General features: G+C 42.1%; 1 long non-coding RNA gene across 1 annotated transcript; it reads left to right on the top strand.

Moving 5' to 3' along the window:
- The first annotated feature begins 2,147 nt into the window (after positions 1 to 2,147).
- Positions 2,148 to 4,941, top strand: LOC122062390. Its single transcript, XR_006134939.1, has 4 exons — positions 2,148 to 4,064; positions 4,138 to 4,296; positions 4,370 to 4,707; positions 4,788 to 4,941. It is a non-coding gene; the product is annotated as an uncharacterized LOC122062390 (long non-coding RNA).
- Positions 4,942 to 14,288: the final 9,347 nt, after the last annotated feature.

Raw genomic sequence — 14,288 nt, forward strand, 5'->3', positions numbered from 1 at the left:
ACCCAAGATTGACTCAGTCTGGTCTAGAGATGAGAGTAAGAGATAGGTTCTGAAGTTGGGAAGGTGTTAGGCACCCACTTCACCCAGTTGAACCGGTCTTCCTATTAGATGCTGAAATTCGAATATTCCCCTTTATATCCTAACCCACATGCATGACTATGTATTTAATGCGCAACATTATACATATGCTATATCGAATGAAAGGTCTACATTATGCCTACTCTGTTGAGAGATTATACCTGACCTTGACCCTAATTTCGAGTCAAAAAGGGGTAGACCCCGATCGATGCTTCAATGATTTTGAACGAGACTCCCAACTTAGACGAGAATGATCTCGGCTGCTTGCTTTTCTTCTTTGGGGATTCTAGGTCTTTGGTGGCACTTCAGGATCCCGTCACGCTTCTTAAGGGCTAAAAAAGGAGGAATTCCTCAACCTTCAGTCTTCTTCTCAACTCATTTCCCTTTGTATTTCTTCTCTTCTTTTCTATTTTTTTTCTCCCATCTCTCCTCTGTCTTCTTTAGTGAAAAATGGGGCCCTCTTTATAGGTGTCCGGACTCACCTTGGCGGGTCCACTAAAAGTGGTAAATTCCATAGCAGGCCCGCTATCTAAAAAAGGTAATTTTTCACGAGTCTGGTTGGTTTTTTCCCTAAAAAGTCATTTCTCATGTGTAAAATGCCTAGTTAACCAATTCTGGCACAAAAATTGGTGGGCCCACTAAGAAACTAGAGGGCCCAAGAGGTTTCTCAGCCAGAATTGGCCAATCAATCCTCGTTCTAACTTCCAAGAGAGATTCTGGGAGATCTGATAGTCCAATTTTAGCGTGGGATTATCATTGGAATTGTCTTTCCGATCACTATCCAATGGCATAGGTTTCAAGCTCCTTTTTCGCTCATAAAAATTGAGAATAGAAAAGAGGGATCTTTTTCCTTTTTCCAACTGGTGTTGTTTTGGCAATCCTTATTCATGTCGTTCCTGCACCATCAGGGAGTACTTAGAACCAATTCTTCAATATATAACATATTAGTATCGTGTGCCACGAGATTAGGTCTGAAATTGGCCCTGGGCCGAATTAGGGTTTCGAGCCAGATTAGGGTTTCGGGCTGCATTAGGTTTCAGGGTTGCCTTTAAGTTTTAAGCTAATTCGGGCCGTAGCGGGGTTCAGGGTTGGATTAGGGTTTCGGGCCACTTCCGAGTTCAAGATTAGATTAGGGTTTTAGGCTGTATGTTGGGCCTTGAGTTGCTGTCAGTGTCCAAATCATCACAAAAGACCTAGATTTCCTTCCAATATGAAACACAAACCTTGATCATTCGTTGTTTGTCATCACTATCGGGGTGGGTGACAAAATTGGGGGTCTATAGAATACCCCTCGTTGGTTGAGGCCTATGCCATGGCCAAAGGGCAAAGAAAATAAATTCCCCAAATTTTGTCACCATAAGCATGTACTACCACCAAAGTGCCCAATGATGGCAGAGGTGCAAATACGGGCAAATAATTCATCAGTAAATTCTTGCAAACTAGTTAAAACATTAGTTAATCTGTAAATTAATATGACCCTATCTAGGAAATTATAACTAATGAAGTTGGAATCTTACCTATGCCACCACATGTTGATCCTTGATCTGTTCCTGCCAAGGTGTCAGTACGTAATAATTTAACTTATAAAAGGGTCTCCAAGTCGTCCAATGGTATTCTAATTTTATTAAACTAGAATCCTTGGGTTGAAAGGATTTCTAGGCCATCCAATGGTATTCCGATTATACTAAACCGGAAACCACGAGCCAAAGGGTTTCTAGGCCATCCAAACGTATCCCGTTTGTACTAAATCGAAAACCTCGAGCCAAAAGGTTTTTAGGCCATCCAAAGGCATCCTGATTATATTAAATGGAAACCCCGAGCCAAAAGGTTTCTAGGCCATCCAAAGATATCCCGTTTGTACTAAATCTGAAACCCCAAGCCAAAGGGTTTCGAGGCCACCCAAAGATATCCCGTTTGTACTAAATCTGAAACCCCAAGCCAAAGGGTTTCGAGGCCACCCAAAGGTATCCCGATTGTACTAAATCGGAAACCCCGAGCCAAAGGTTTCGAGGCCATTCAAAGGTACCATTGTTGTACTAAACCGAAAACCCTGGGCCAAAAGGTTTCTAGGCCATCCAAAGGCATCCCAGTTGTACTAAACTAGAAACCCTGAGCCACAATGTTTCTAGGTCATCCAAAGGTATCCCGAATGTACTAAACCAGAAACCTAAGCCAAAAGGTTTCTAGGCCATCCAAAGGTATCCTGGTTGTACTAAACTGAAAACCCCAAGCCAGAAGGTGTCTTCATTCATTATCATCTTTGTGCCCATGTGTGGACATTCATCATTATTTCCCATCATTTCTATGCTCCGTTGGGGACAATCACTTACGTTCTCCATTGGGAAGTTTTTCTTACTATATTACTTTATTATTCATTTTTGTGCTCAACAAGGGACATTCATCATTCTTTTTTTACCTGGCGGGTCAGTGGGAAGTCTCACGGGCCTGTGAGGCTTTTCTTTTTTCCTTTTTTTAATTTTTTAATTTTAATTTTTTTTTTTCTGAGACATTTTTTACTTTTTTTATTCTTTTTTTTTTCTTTTGGCGGATCCACGAGATTTCTCACGAGCCTGTGGGATTTTCCCCTTATTTATAATTTTATTTTCTCTCTTTTTTTCTCTTCTCTTTTTGTGTTTTTTGTTTTTTCTTTCTTTGCTAAGTCAGGTTTTTTTCTTCTTATTTTTTTCTTTTTCTCTTGGGGGGTCCGTGGAATATCTCACGAGCCCACGATATTTTTGGCAGGCCCATGAGTGACTGGTGGGCCCGAGGGCTTGGTGGGGTCCTCCTATAAAAGGGGATGGACCCTCTCCAATTTTTCTATTCCATTTCTCTATCATTTTGCTCCATGTGTGGTGTGGTGCTCTCTTCTCTCTCTTCTAGTGTTCTAGTTTCTTATAAAAGTCTTCAGATGGGGCCTCGCAAGCACACACATGGTGTAAGAGTCATCGACAGGCTGGCTGACTCGTTGTCCCAAAATGGCGCTACAACGTGGTAACTGGGATCGACACTGAAGGGCACTAAGGATCATCGTTGCAACTCTGCTTGGGTAGAATGGTTTTTTTTTTCTTTATGCCGTGCTCTTATAATGCTACAAATGCTTATGTTTTATATGCTCATGCATGCGTGCTGATGAATGCTTAGCCTATGTTAATGTTATCCTCATGTATGAATGCATGCTTGGGCTATTTTCATGCTTTTCTCATGCATGTTTAAACTATTTTACATGCTCATGTTAGGGCAATAAATGCATGCTTTACGCTTTGAGATTTCTATGTATGCTCATGCATGTATGCCTATGTATGCTTTTAGAATTATGTTCCATGATGCTTATGTTGGGATACTTACCTGTTATAGTAGGCTCAAGCTGAACCTACGTATAAGAAGTATGATTATCCCAATGGGAGCTTGGGTCAACCATATCCATCCTCTCATATAGCAGACAATCCGCAACATGCCTTTTCGTCCTTGCTTCTACCCATGTGGCAAGAAGCTGGATGTCGAGCTTACCTGGGCTCCTACCAAGAGATGGTGGCCGATCACTTATACCTTTCACCGTCCTGTGGGGGAAATAACGATCACCCCCCTCTGCTTTTATCTTTGACTGGCCCTCCCTTTGGCGGCGAGCCCATCACCTTTTCTACCCCTATGGCCAGTCCATTATATTGGATCTTACGGGCATTGATTCTCCCACTTCTATCCATCTTTCCACCATCCACAAGATCTAGACCGGTAAGAAGGTGACCGCGTCCACTCTTCGGGAGGAAAAGGACCAATTTATCTGTAGCATCTTCATCTAATGGGCCAGCTTGTGCTTGTTTAGCAACGCTTCTAAAAAGGTCGGCATTCAGCTCGACTACTACTTTAGTGATCTTCAGAACATTCAGAAGTATGACTGGGGTGGCACCGCCTATGCATACTTCTTGAGGATGATGGATCATCTTGCCTAGGGCGATCTGAGCTTGTGTGGGGCTGCCTTTATTCTTTAGGTAAGAATTATTAGATTGACATACTTTCTTTGCTTTACTTTGCCTTGTGTCTGATTTGTGCTTTCCTTTTCAGCCTTAGGTCTATGAGCATCTTGACTTCATCAATCCTCCCCTAACAGAAGGGGATTATGATATATTCCCTCTCACCAGAAAATGGGGTGCAGGCAGGACCATCCATGGCCCTCTACCTCTTAGCACCATAGGGAGGGACGTCCTTAACCGACTCACTGTGGTAACATTATTTCTCCTTTTCTTTTCATTGTATTATTACTTCCTGCTTCAATACTAACCCCTTGCTCTTGTAGGTTAATTGGACTCCCTTCCAAATGGTGACTTTTCTTCAGAAGCCCATTAAGACGAGGCTAGGAGACTTACTGGTCTTCATGTTCTATTCCAGGGTCCCAGTGGTCTTGCCTGATATGTCAGGGAGAGGATCGCTAGGCAGTGGTTTGACTCAAATGGCCCCCTAGTTCCTCATCATCCTCCTCCATCCATGCACAACCCTAGCATCCTTTCTGAGGAAGACTTATAGGCGGCCTTGATTGGGGTAACTAGGGACAACTTTACAGATCTTATGTGAGACAACTTGGAGTTTCTTCAGTAGGAGACCGTATGTGTGCCATTGACCTCTGAGGGTCCCCAGGTAAACATACTTGACCTTATTTACACATATTTTGACCATCTTATGGATAACACTGATTATTTCCTTTTTCAATATGACAGGACAATCATCTTCCTTGGTTGTGACGCTCTCAGATCAGCAAGTTCTTCCACAGAAGGTTCCTGTCACACCCTGTTCACACAGAACCGGACCGGTGACCAAGTTAACTCCGGTTAACCAAAAACCTGCCAAGATCATCTGATACAGTACCCCACCATAGCATACCCATATTTAAGATAAGTGTTCAAAAGTTCAGCGGAAGACTTAAATTACCTGTAAATATCCCCAATATACTTGATGCCCAAATTGTAGTATATAGCTAAGTACATGTGGGCCCGCAGGCATGATATTTACACAAAAGAAAAACAATTCACGTATCAAGTACACAAATGGGATATCATCAAAAATCCAAAAAGAATTCCTATACGGTGTCATTGTTGCGGTCCCGCAGCACAACCCTCGCACATGCAATCAGCACCGTGCTCATTCTCCTCAGGGACCCACCAATCCTCAATAGGAAACTCGACTGTGGGGTCCTGACTCCTGATCTTTAGGCAGGCGACCTACAAAATCATCTGAAAGAGGTGTGCACGTGGGGTGAGCTCACTAGCTCAGTAAGTGAAAAGAAAGACCACACAAGCATTCACATCCATATGCACTATATACAATGCAATTCATTTTAATCTTATCCACCTAAACAACTTTACTAAGTCTTAGGTTATGGACTACTCACAAATCATTTCTTCCTCTTTTGCTTTCTTCTTCTTCGTTCTCTTTTCTTCCTTTCTTTTCTCTCTCTTCTTTACTTTCCTCACCCACTCTTTAAGGCATTAAATAAGAAAAAGGAAAAAAAAAAGTACTATTTATACTAGAGAATATTTAGTAACCATATGGGTGGGTCACACTGGTGGGCGGGTTCGCCCACCTGTGACCGCCCACCTGTTGGTCAAAACTTAACCAAACAATTGAGATTTCGATGGAATTCAACTCTTAGCATGTATCTCACTCTTGGCACAAGATATATAATACGTATGCACTTTAGGATACGGCTACATACCAGTATTACCCGTATATGACCTTATGATACATGCATGTACACGGCTTGGGTACACCTGTCTCCTTAGGCACTGACTCGGATTTGTCTGGACAACCTGTGTTTAAAGTCACCCTTGTCATCATGGTCCATAGGGAACCTGCCTCAACCCTCTTTGGTTTGGGTCCTGCATGGTTAAATCGGGTCAGCCGTGTAACTAAACCAGGTTTAAAAGTAGGGTTTCACATTTACCCCCCCTTTTTGAAAATTTTATCCTCGAAATTAGCGTACCTAGTTGTTCGAAAAGATGAGGGTACTTGGCTTGGATTTCATCTTCTTTCTCCTAGAATGCTTCTTCAAGTTAATGGTTAGCCCATTGCACCTTTACGAAGGAAATAGAGCAGTTGCGAAGGGTTTTCACTTTTCAGTCCAAGATTTTAGCTAACTGTTCTTTATAGGTCATATCAGCTTCTAGATATTCTGGTTCCACGGGTAACACATGCGATGGATCGTGAACGTATCCGCTTCAGCATAGATACATGGAACACATTATGAACATTTCTGAGCGAAGGTGGAAGAGCAAACATGTAGGCTACTGAGCCAACCCGAGTCAAAATCTCAAATGGGCCAATGTATCTCGGGCTCAACTTACCCTTTCTATAGAATCTATGCAACCCTTTAGTAGGAAAAATCTTGAGAAACACCTTTTCTTCTGCTTGAAACTCAATATCTTTCCTGCGGGTGTCTGCATAGCTCTTTTGACGTGACTGAGCTACCTTAATCCTTTCCCGAATAACATCGACCTTGTCGCATGTCATCTGTATCATTTTGGGTCATAACATTCGGCGTTCGCCTACCTCATTCCAATATAAAGGAGTTCTACACTTCCTACCATATAATGCCTCATATGGAGCCATCCCAATTGTAGCTTGATAATTTTTGTTTTAAGCAAACTCCATAAGGGGTATATATTCATCCCAACTACCACACATTTCCATTGCACATCCCCTGAGCATGTCTTCTAATATCTGTATGGTTCGATCTGACTGACCATCAGTCTATGGGTGGAAAGCAATACTCAAGTTCACTTGCGATCCCAAGGCACGTTGTAAGCTTTTCCAAAATCTGGAAGTGAGCCTTGGGTCCCTATCTGAAACAATGCTCACTGGCACTCCATGTAAGCGCACTATGTTGTCCATGTAAAGTTGTGCTAGTTTGGCCATAGAGTAATTGGTCTTGATGGGAATGAAATGAGCAGTCTTAGTAAGCTGATCAACTATCACTCAATTTGCATCCATCCCCTTAGGTCTGCGTGGTAGTCCGATGACAAAGTCCATCGTAATACTATCCCACTTCCAGTCTAGTACTGGGAGTGGCTGAAGAGTATCATAAGGTCGATGCCTCTCAGTTTTTACTTTTTGGCATATAAGGCAAGTCGCCACATATAGTGCTATTGTGATCTTCTTGTTTGGCCACCAGTAGTTTTGTTTGAGGTCCTTATACATCTTTGTACTTCTTGGGTGGAGTGAGTACTCAAAGCTATTTGCTTCCTGCACTATCTTGTCTCGTATCTCTAAATCATCAGGCACACACAACCTAGCCTGAAACAATAATACCCCGTCGCTGGCTAAAATAAAATCAGGGACATTCATTGATTGCTCTTGAATCTTAATTTTGATCCATTGCAACTCAGGATCCAAAGGTTGTTACATTATCACCTCTTGCCTAATAGATGGATGCACCTGTAGAGCTGCCAGGGATACAGTTAACCATTTAATGTTTTTTAGTTGATGTTCAAGCTCTAAGGTTGCTCCTTCATATAAGAGGGTTTCATCTATTAGCATCGCCTCTTGTATGAGTTGTGGGTTGATTGCTAAGTGTGAGAGTGACACAGTCTGTGCCTTCTGACTCAACGCATTTGCCACTACATTAGCCTTGCCAGGATGATACTGAATTTCACAGTCATAATCCTTCATGAGCTCGAGCTATCTCCTCTGCGTCATATTCAAATCTCTTTGGGTGAAAAAGTACTTAAGGCTTTTGTGATCACTGTATATCTCACACTTCTCCCTATACAAATAATGTCACCAAATCTTTAGGGCAAAAATGATTGCGGCTAATTCCAAGTCATAAGTGGGGTAGTTCTTCTCATATTCCTTTAGTTGTTGGGATGCATATGCTATCACCTTACCACGTTGCATAAGAACACAACCCAACCCAACCTTAGAAGCATCAGTGTAGACTGTCATTCCCCCTGTGCCTTCAAGGATGGTCAACACAGGGGCTGACACCAACCGTTTCTTCAATTCCTGAAAACTTTTCTCACATTCCTTTGTCCATTCAAATTTTACACCCTTTTTAGTTAACTTAGTCATTGGTGCTGAGATCCGAGCAAAATTCTCAATGAAGCACCAGTAGTACCCACTAAACCCAAGAAACTTCTAATTTCTGTAACATTCTTGGGGTTTTTCCACTCTACTACTGCTTTCACCTTATCAGGATCCACCTCAATTCCATCCTTAGACATTACGTGTCCAAGGAATCTAGCTTTCTTAAGCCAAAATTCACACTTACTGTATTTGGCAAACAATTGTTGTTCTCTCAGCCTCTGTAATACCATCTTAAATGTTAAGTGTGCTCCTCTTCAGTATTAGAGTAGATCAAGATGTCATCAATAAAAAAAATTACCCATTTATTAAGGACATCGTGAAATACTTAATTCATTAAATCCATGAATGTTGCCGGTGCATTGGTTAACCCAAAAGATAACACTAGGAACTCATAGTGACTATATCGAGTCCTGAAAGCTATCTAGGGTATGTCGCCGGTCTTTATCTTGAGCTGATAATAGCCTAGTCTAAGGTCTATCTTTGAAAATACCTTTGCATCTTGTAGTTGGTCAAACAAATCATCAATGCGTGGCAATGGATACCGGTTCTTAATTCTTAGCTTATTCAATTCCCGGTAATCGATGCACATACACAAGCTGCCATCCTTCTTCTTGACAAAAAATACTGGGGCACCCCAAGGTGAACACTTGGGCGAATAAACCCCTTCTCCAATAATTCTTGCAACTGCATCTGTAACTACCTCAATTCGGCTGGTGCCATCCTGTATGGAGCTTTAGACACTAGAGCTGCTCCAGGAATCAAGTCTATGGAAAATTCTAAACTCTCTATCAGGCGGTAGCTGCATCAGATCATCTGAAAAGACATTGGGAAATTATTTAACCAGCTCTACCTCTTCTAGAGGTGTAACATTTGCATCAACATCAAGTACTGATGCTAAGTAACCCTGACATCCACTTTTTAACAACTTTACCGCTTGAAGAGTGGAGATGAGGACCTTTCTAGCCTGTTTTATTTTATCTGCTTGGTATTCCAATTCTTTCCCTTCATCATTTATCACCCTAATTAGTTTTTCGGCATACATCACATTTGCTCGATGGGCTGACAACCAATCCATGCCCAGATAACATCAAAATTCTGCATGTTGAATTTGATGAGTTGTGCATTCAATTTCTTTCCAATGATTTCAACTGGGCATGGCCCATACACCTCCTTCAACTGTGTAACTTTGCCTATAGGCATACTAACAATCATCTCATGATCTAGTGTCCTGGGTGACGTACCAAGTTCTGCAAATCTCTTAGACATGAATGAATTTGTAGCTCCTGAATCAAACAAGACATAGGCTAGTATACTTGACATAGGTAGAACACCTAGTGCAACAATGCATATAAGTATACCAGGTCATCAAAATTTAGCATAAGGAAAATCTTAAATTAAAATGTATCTTCTACCACTTCTATGATGGCCTCAGCTTCCTCAGCTGATAAGGCATACATTCTTCCTTGCGGTTGGTTCTCCCAAGTTAAGGGAGGTCAGTACATAGAGGGTTGACTAGATGGTAAGGCTGGTCTGACTCGACAATCTTTGGCAAAATGCCCATAAGACTGGAAATTAAAGCAATGGCTCTGTGACACCGAAATTGGGGCAGGGACCCTTTGTACTTGACTCGATGTAGACGGGGGACAGGGTGGCCTTGTGACTGTAGGCATCGTACTAGTGTTCGAGCGAAAATATGTAGAGCTCAGACCGCCAGCTGGCCAAGGAAGGTAGCCAGATGGCCTATAGGGCTGTCTGTATGCAGGCCCAAAACTATACGACCCACGGTATACCTTGGATGAGTTGCCCATGTCCGAAAATGGATTAGCCCTCTTCCACAATCCAGGTGTGAGGGATTGTTCTCCCTTCTGCTTATCTTCCATTATTTTCGGCTTTTACACAATCTGACCATAATCTGTCAAATCTAAGACCTCAAGCACTGCCCCAATGGATGCCTTTAATCCCTTCAGAAACCTTGCAGCCTTTTCCTAAGCTGACCTCATATGCTTAGGGGTAAAATGGAATAAGCTTTTAAACTACTGTTGATACTCAAGGATAGTCTCATTCCCTTGAGTCAAGGCCATGAATTCCGTCTCTTTACGGTCTCTGAAGCTACGAGGGTAATGGTTTACCAAAAACAATTCCTTGAACTGCTCCCATGTGGGTTCTAGATGTGCGGCAAACAATATAGGCTTAGAGGCTTGCCACCAAGAGTTGGCTTCATTCTTGAGTTGCAGCCCTGCACAAATAAGCTTTTGCGCCTTAGTGCACTCAACTACCTCAAATATCTTTTCCAGCTCTTGGATCCACTGGTCTGACTCTAGAGGATCACTCCCCACCTTAGAGAATACAGGTGGCAAGTTCCTCTTGAAAGATTCTACTACCCTTGTCATACTATTCATTGACAAGTAATTGGGTGCATATGTTGGATAGTAAGGGTACAGAGGGGGCACCATATATGGAGGAGGCCAAGTGGTGGAATTGGAGGTGTACTTCTGGCTTGCTCACGTGGTGTCGTACCAAGTGGTGCTCCTCCTATTTTTGGTCTCATACCAGACCCTCCAGTTGGGTGTTGTGGAGTAATTATCTGTGGATATTGACCGGGTTGAGGAAGGTCTAACTATTGCTGTATAGAAGCCATAAATGCTTGCTGGTGTTGGAGCATTTGTTGTTAGAAGGTTTGCTATGACTACTGGACTATGGTCGTAACATCACTCGAAGTGATAATAGGTGGAGGATCCGAAAGTGTAGTTACAAGTGGGTCCCTTTGTGCCACACCCTGGTCAAGGGTTTCTTAAGGTTGTGGAAGTGGGGTTTGCCCCACAGAGCGGGACCTTCGAGGATTTGGTGGTTGACCAATAGGACGAGGACCACGCGAGGTGCCTCGAGCACTGCTACCAGATCTAGTGAGTACCATCGTGTCCTTACACCTGGATCATACCGTACACAAAACATTAGTTAAGTACTTTAGAATTTGTATAAAGCACATAATCATTTTCCATTCTATAACATAGCCCATGAAATTAATTTCTCTCTATGGTTCACACACTCTTAGATTTGACCTTAAACTTTTAACCTGGCCAGATAATCATATGCCCAAAACACGGTGTATTGTAGTGTATGATGTCTTGCATCCAGCCATAGCTTAGCCTTGAGAGTACTGTGCTAGTGCTTCGATAAGTAGGACTGCGGTTCCGCTAGTTGGTTAGCTGGCCGTGGGGGTTGCAAGGGGGCAGGAGGCCCCCTGTATAGCAGGGGTGTAGGGGGCGCAGCCCCCTGCTAGAATTTTATTTTATTATTAATTCCTTTATTATTTTTAATAATGTATTATACTACTATTTTTTTTTCCTACCAGCAGTCCAACCCGAGGCAGCCTTAAAGGGGCTTTTAAGCCTCTTCTTTCTTCATTTCTCCTATCTTCTCCTCTTAGGCTCAACTCAAGGCGATTTTGGAGGTTACTTGGTGCATCCACTCACGATTTCATTCAACGATTCCACGGATTTTGAAAGATTCAAGCACTTTTCACTCTCAAGTAAGTCTCTTCTCCATTTCTCTTCTTGGAAACATATATTTTGGGTGTTGAATCCATCCATACTTCCCAAAACTTGATATCTTTCATGTCTCTTTCCATAGAATAGTCATTCCATGAGAATATGATGCTTCATTTGTGACTCATTCATAGTTTTGGGTTTTACTAACCAATCTATGGAAGAAAATCCCAAACCTTGCCCTAATTCCTCCAGTTTGGGGTTTTCTTCTATTTCTTCTCTTTTCTCCCCAGCTAACAACTCAATTGGGATTTCTTATCCTTGATTTGCACTTACATTATTGGAAAGATCATGGAAACTTGTATATGCTTGCAATTCCATCTCATTTCTATGAAAATCTATCTCTTTTGAGCTAGGTTTCTTGAAGAAAAAAAATTCTGGGGGTTTTTATGATTCTCTTCACTTCTTTCCATACTTGTGAACAACTTTGAATCACTTACCATTAATTGTTGGTGCAATAATATTTGACTTTCACTTGTTGGTTGTATACCTCTATTACCCCTATGATCATGAATTTTTTTTTCTTTTCTCCAAAATTGGAAATCTCTCTCTCTCTCTCATTCCTTGCACTTCAATGTCATAATAGAAATGTTTACATATTCTTGGTTGTATAATGATAGGTATTACTATCATTGACATGTAAGCTTCAATTTCCACACTTTTATGGGATTTTCATTCTCTTGGATTGAACTTGTACATTAACATTGGGGGCTTTCTACCATTTGAGTCCAATTACCCCACTTGAGGAAATTCTTATGAGGCTTTCCATCACTTCTCATTTTCCATGCTTTATGCTCCTTTGTTACTCTTCTATTTTGCAACATGTTAGTGGATGTCATGTTTGGGGATTTCCTTCTATTCATTTCTCTATGGCTTAACCACCCCTGTTTTTATAATGATCCACATTATTTATTTGGGTGCATTTACATGTGCTTGCTCACCCTCCTGTTTACTTCCTCTGTCATGTAACATTCTTACTTATCACTATTTCTTCTCTTTTCTTACTAGGATGTCTTCTCTCAAGGGCAAAGAACCCGCATCCTCTTCTAGTAGATGTAGGGCCACAACTTCTAAAAGGAAAGGTGTAGGGACTAATCCCTTAGCTAATCGCACAAGACAACAAGGACATACCCCCATAGATCTTCTAGACTATGATAAGAGACTCTTCCGGAGTATGAGGGCAGCAGCGAATTGGCAGACCTTCCAAAAAAGGTCTGTAATGATGGAAAAACTGTGGTAGCTTGTGATTTCAGCAAGATTCAACTATATGAGAGATTTACTGCACTGGGCTAGCAGTCCATCCTTGATATTGACCGCCCATTCTATGAACACCTTGTTCGAAGATTTTATTATGATTTGGAGGTCTCTTACTAGTATAGGGAGTACTCAATCACCAGCATGGTGAAAGGGGTGAACATCCGTTTGACTATGGACACTCTTGCTAGTATTTTAGATATATCATCAGTTGGGCATCAATTCTATAACCCCCCAAGGAGTAAGCCCATGGGCCCATATTTAAGTTTGGAGATGCAGGAACACATTTATGAGACCATTAGTGGCAGCAGGGTGCATCCGGATTTTGAGGCAACAGACAACCCGGAGGCTCGTGTATTTGCTCGCTTGGTTCAGTTTAATTTTCTCCCTAGAGGAGGTCATATCCACAACCAAGTAGGCTTCATGGCGGCCTACATAGCCTTCTGCATCTATAAGGCCTTGGAGGGAGGTGCCGAGCACTTATGCTTGCCCTACATTATACTTAAGACTATGGAGCATCATGCCACACATCCTGAGGACGGAGGTTTCCCAAATGGTAGGACCCTCACCAGGGTTTTTGAGTCCTTTGGGATGGATTTGAGTGGTGAGGAGGGAAAGACTCCAGCGGACAAATTTAGCAACAAAAACCTACGTAGGATGGGTTTCCAAGCTCTTATAGATGTACCTTAGAGGGTAGGAGCTCAAGGAGGCAGGAACAGGGTAGATGTCCACATGGAGGAGGAGGAGAATAGTGAGGAGGATGAGGATTATGTTCTTCAATTCAAGGAGGAGGACTTTCTGGATGAGGATAACCTTGAGGAGGAGCCTTTTGGTTTGAGAGATGCTAATCCTGACTTTACTAGGGTTGCAGACCCATAGCATAGAGCCCCACCACCTGAGAGTGGCGCATTTGACTTAGAGAGTATGATGACCAGCATGAGGGCCTTAAAAGATGGGCAAGATCAGCTTTTGAGAAGACTAGATGAGAGTGATACTAGAGAGGAAAATATCTTAGAAAGGCACGCTATATTAGAGAATTCCTTCCTAAGATTGATCGAGGATTTGGACGCAATGTCCGATGCTATTTCAACAGACTTTATCCGACTCCAGAGGGATGTGCAACTAGTGAATGCGAGGTTTGATTACTACGACCGTCGGCTCAATGTTAGATCGAGACCTAAGAGGGATGGAATAGTAGAGCTAGATGATGACGATCTCTGAGGACTCAGCTTGCCTATCCTAATCAGCTTTCTACTTGTCTCTATATTGTTTATGTGTTTATGGTGGACTATTTTCTTTTGTGTACTTTTCTCTGTAATTTGGACTTGCTAGTATGGTGTT

This window comes from Macadamia integrifolia, unplaced genomic scaffold (genome assembly GCF_013358625.1).
Source record: "Macadamia integrifolia cultivar HAES 741 unplaced genomic scaffold, SCU_Mint_v3 scaffold1018, whole genome shotgun sequence".
Classification (NCBI taxonomy): Eukaryota; Viridiplantae; Streptophyta; class Magnoliopsida; order Proteales; family Proteaceae; genus Macadamia; species Macadamia integrifolia.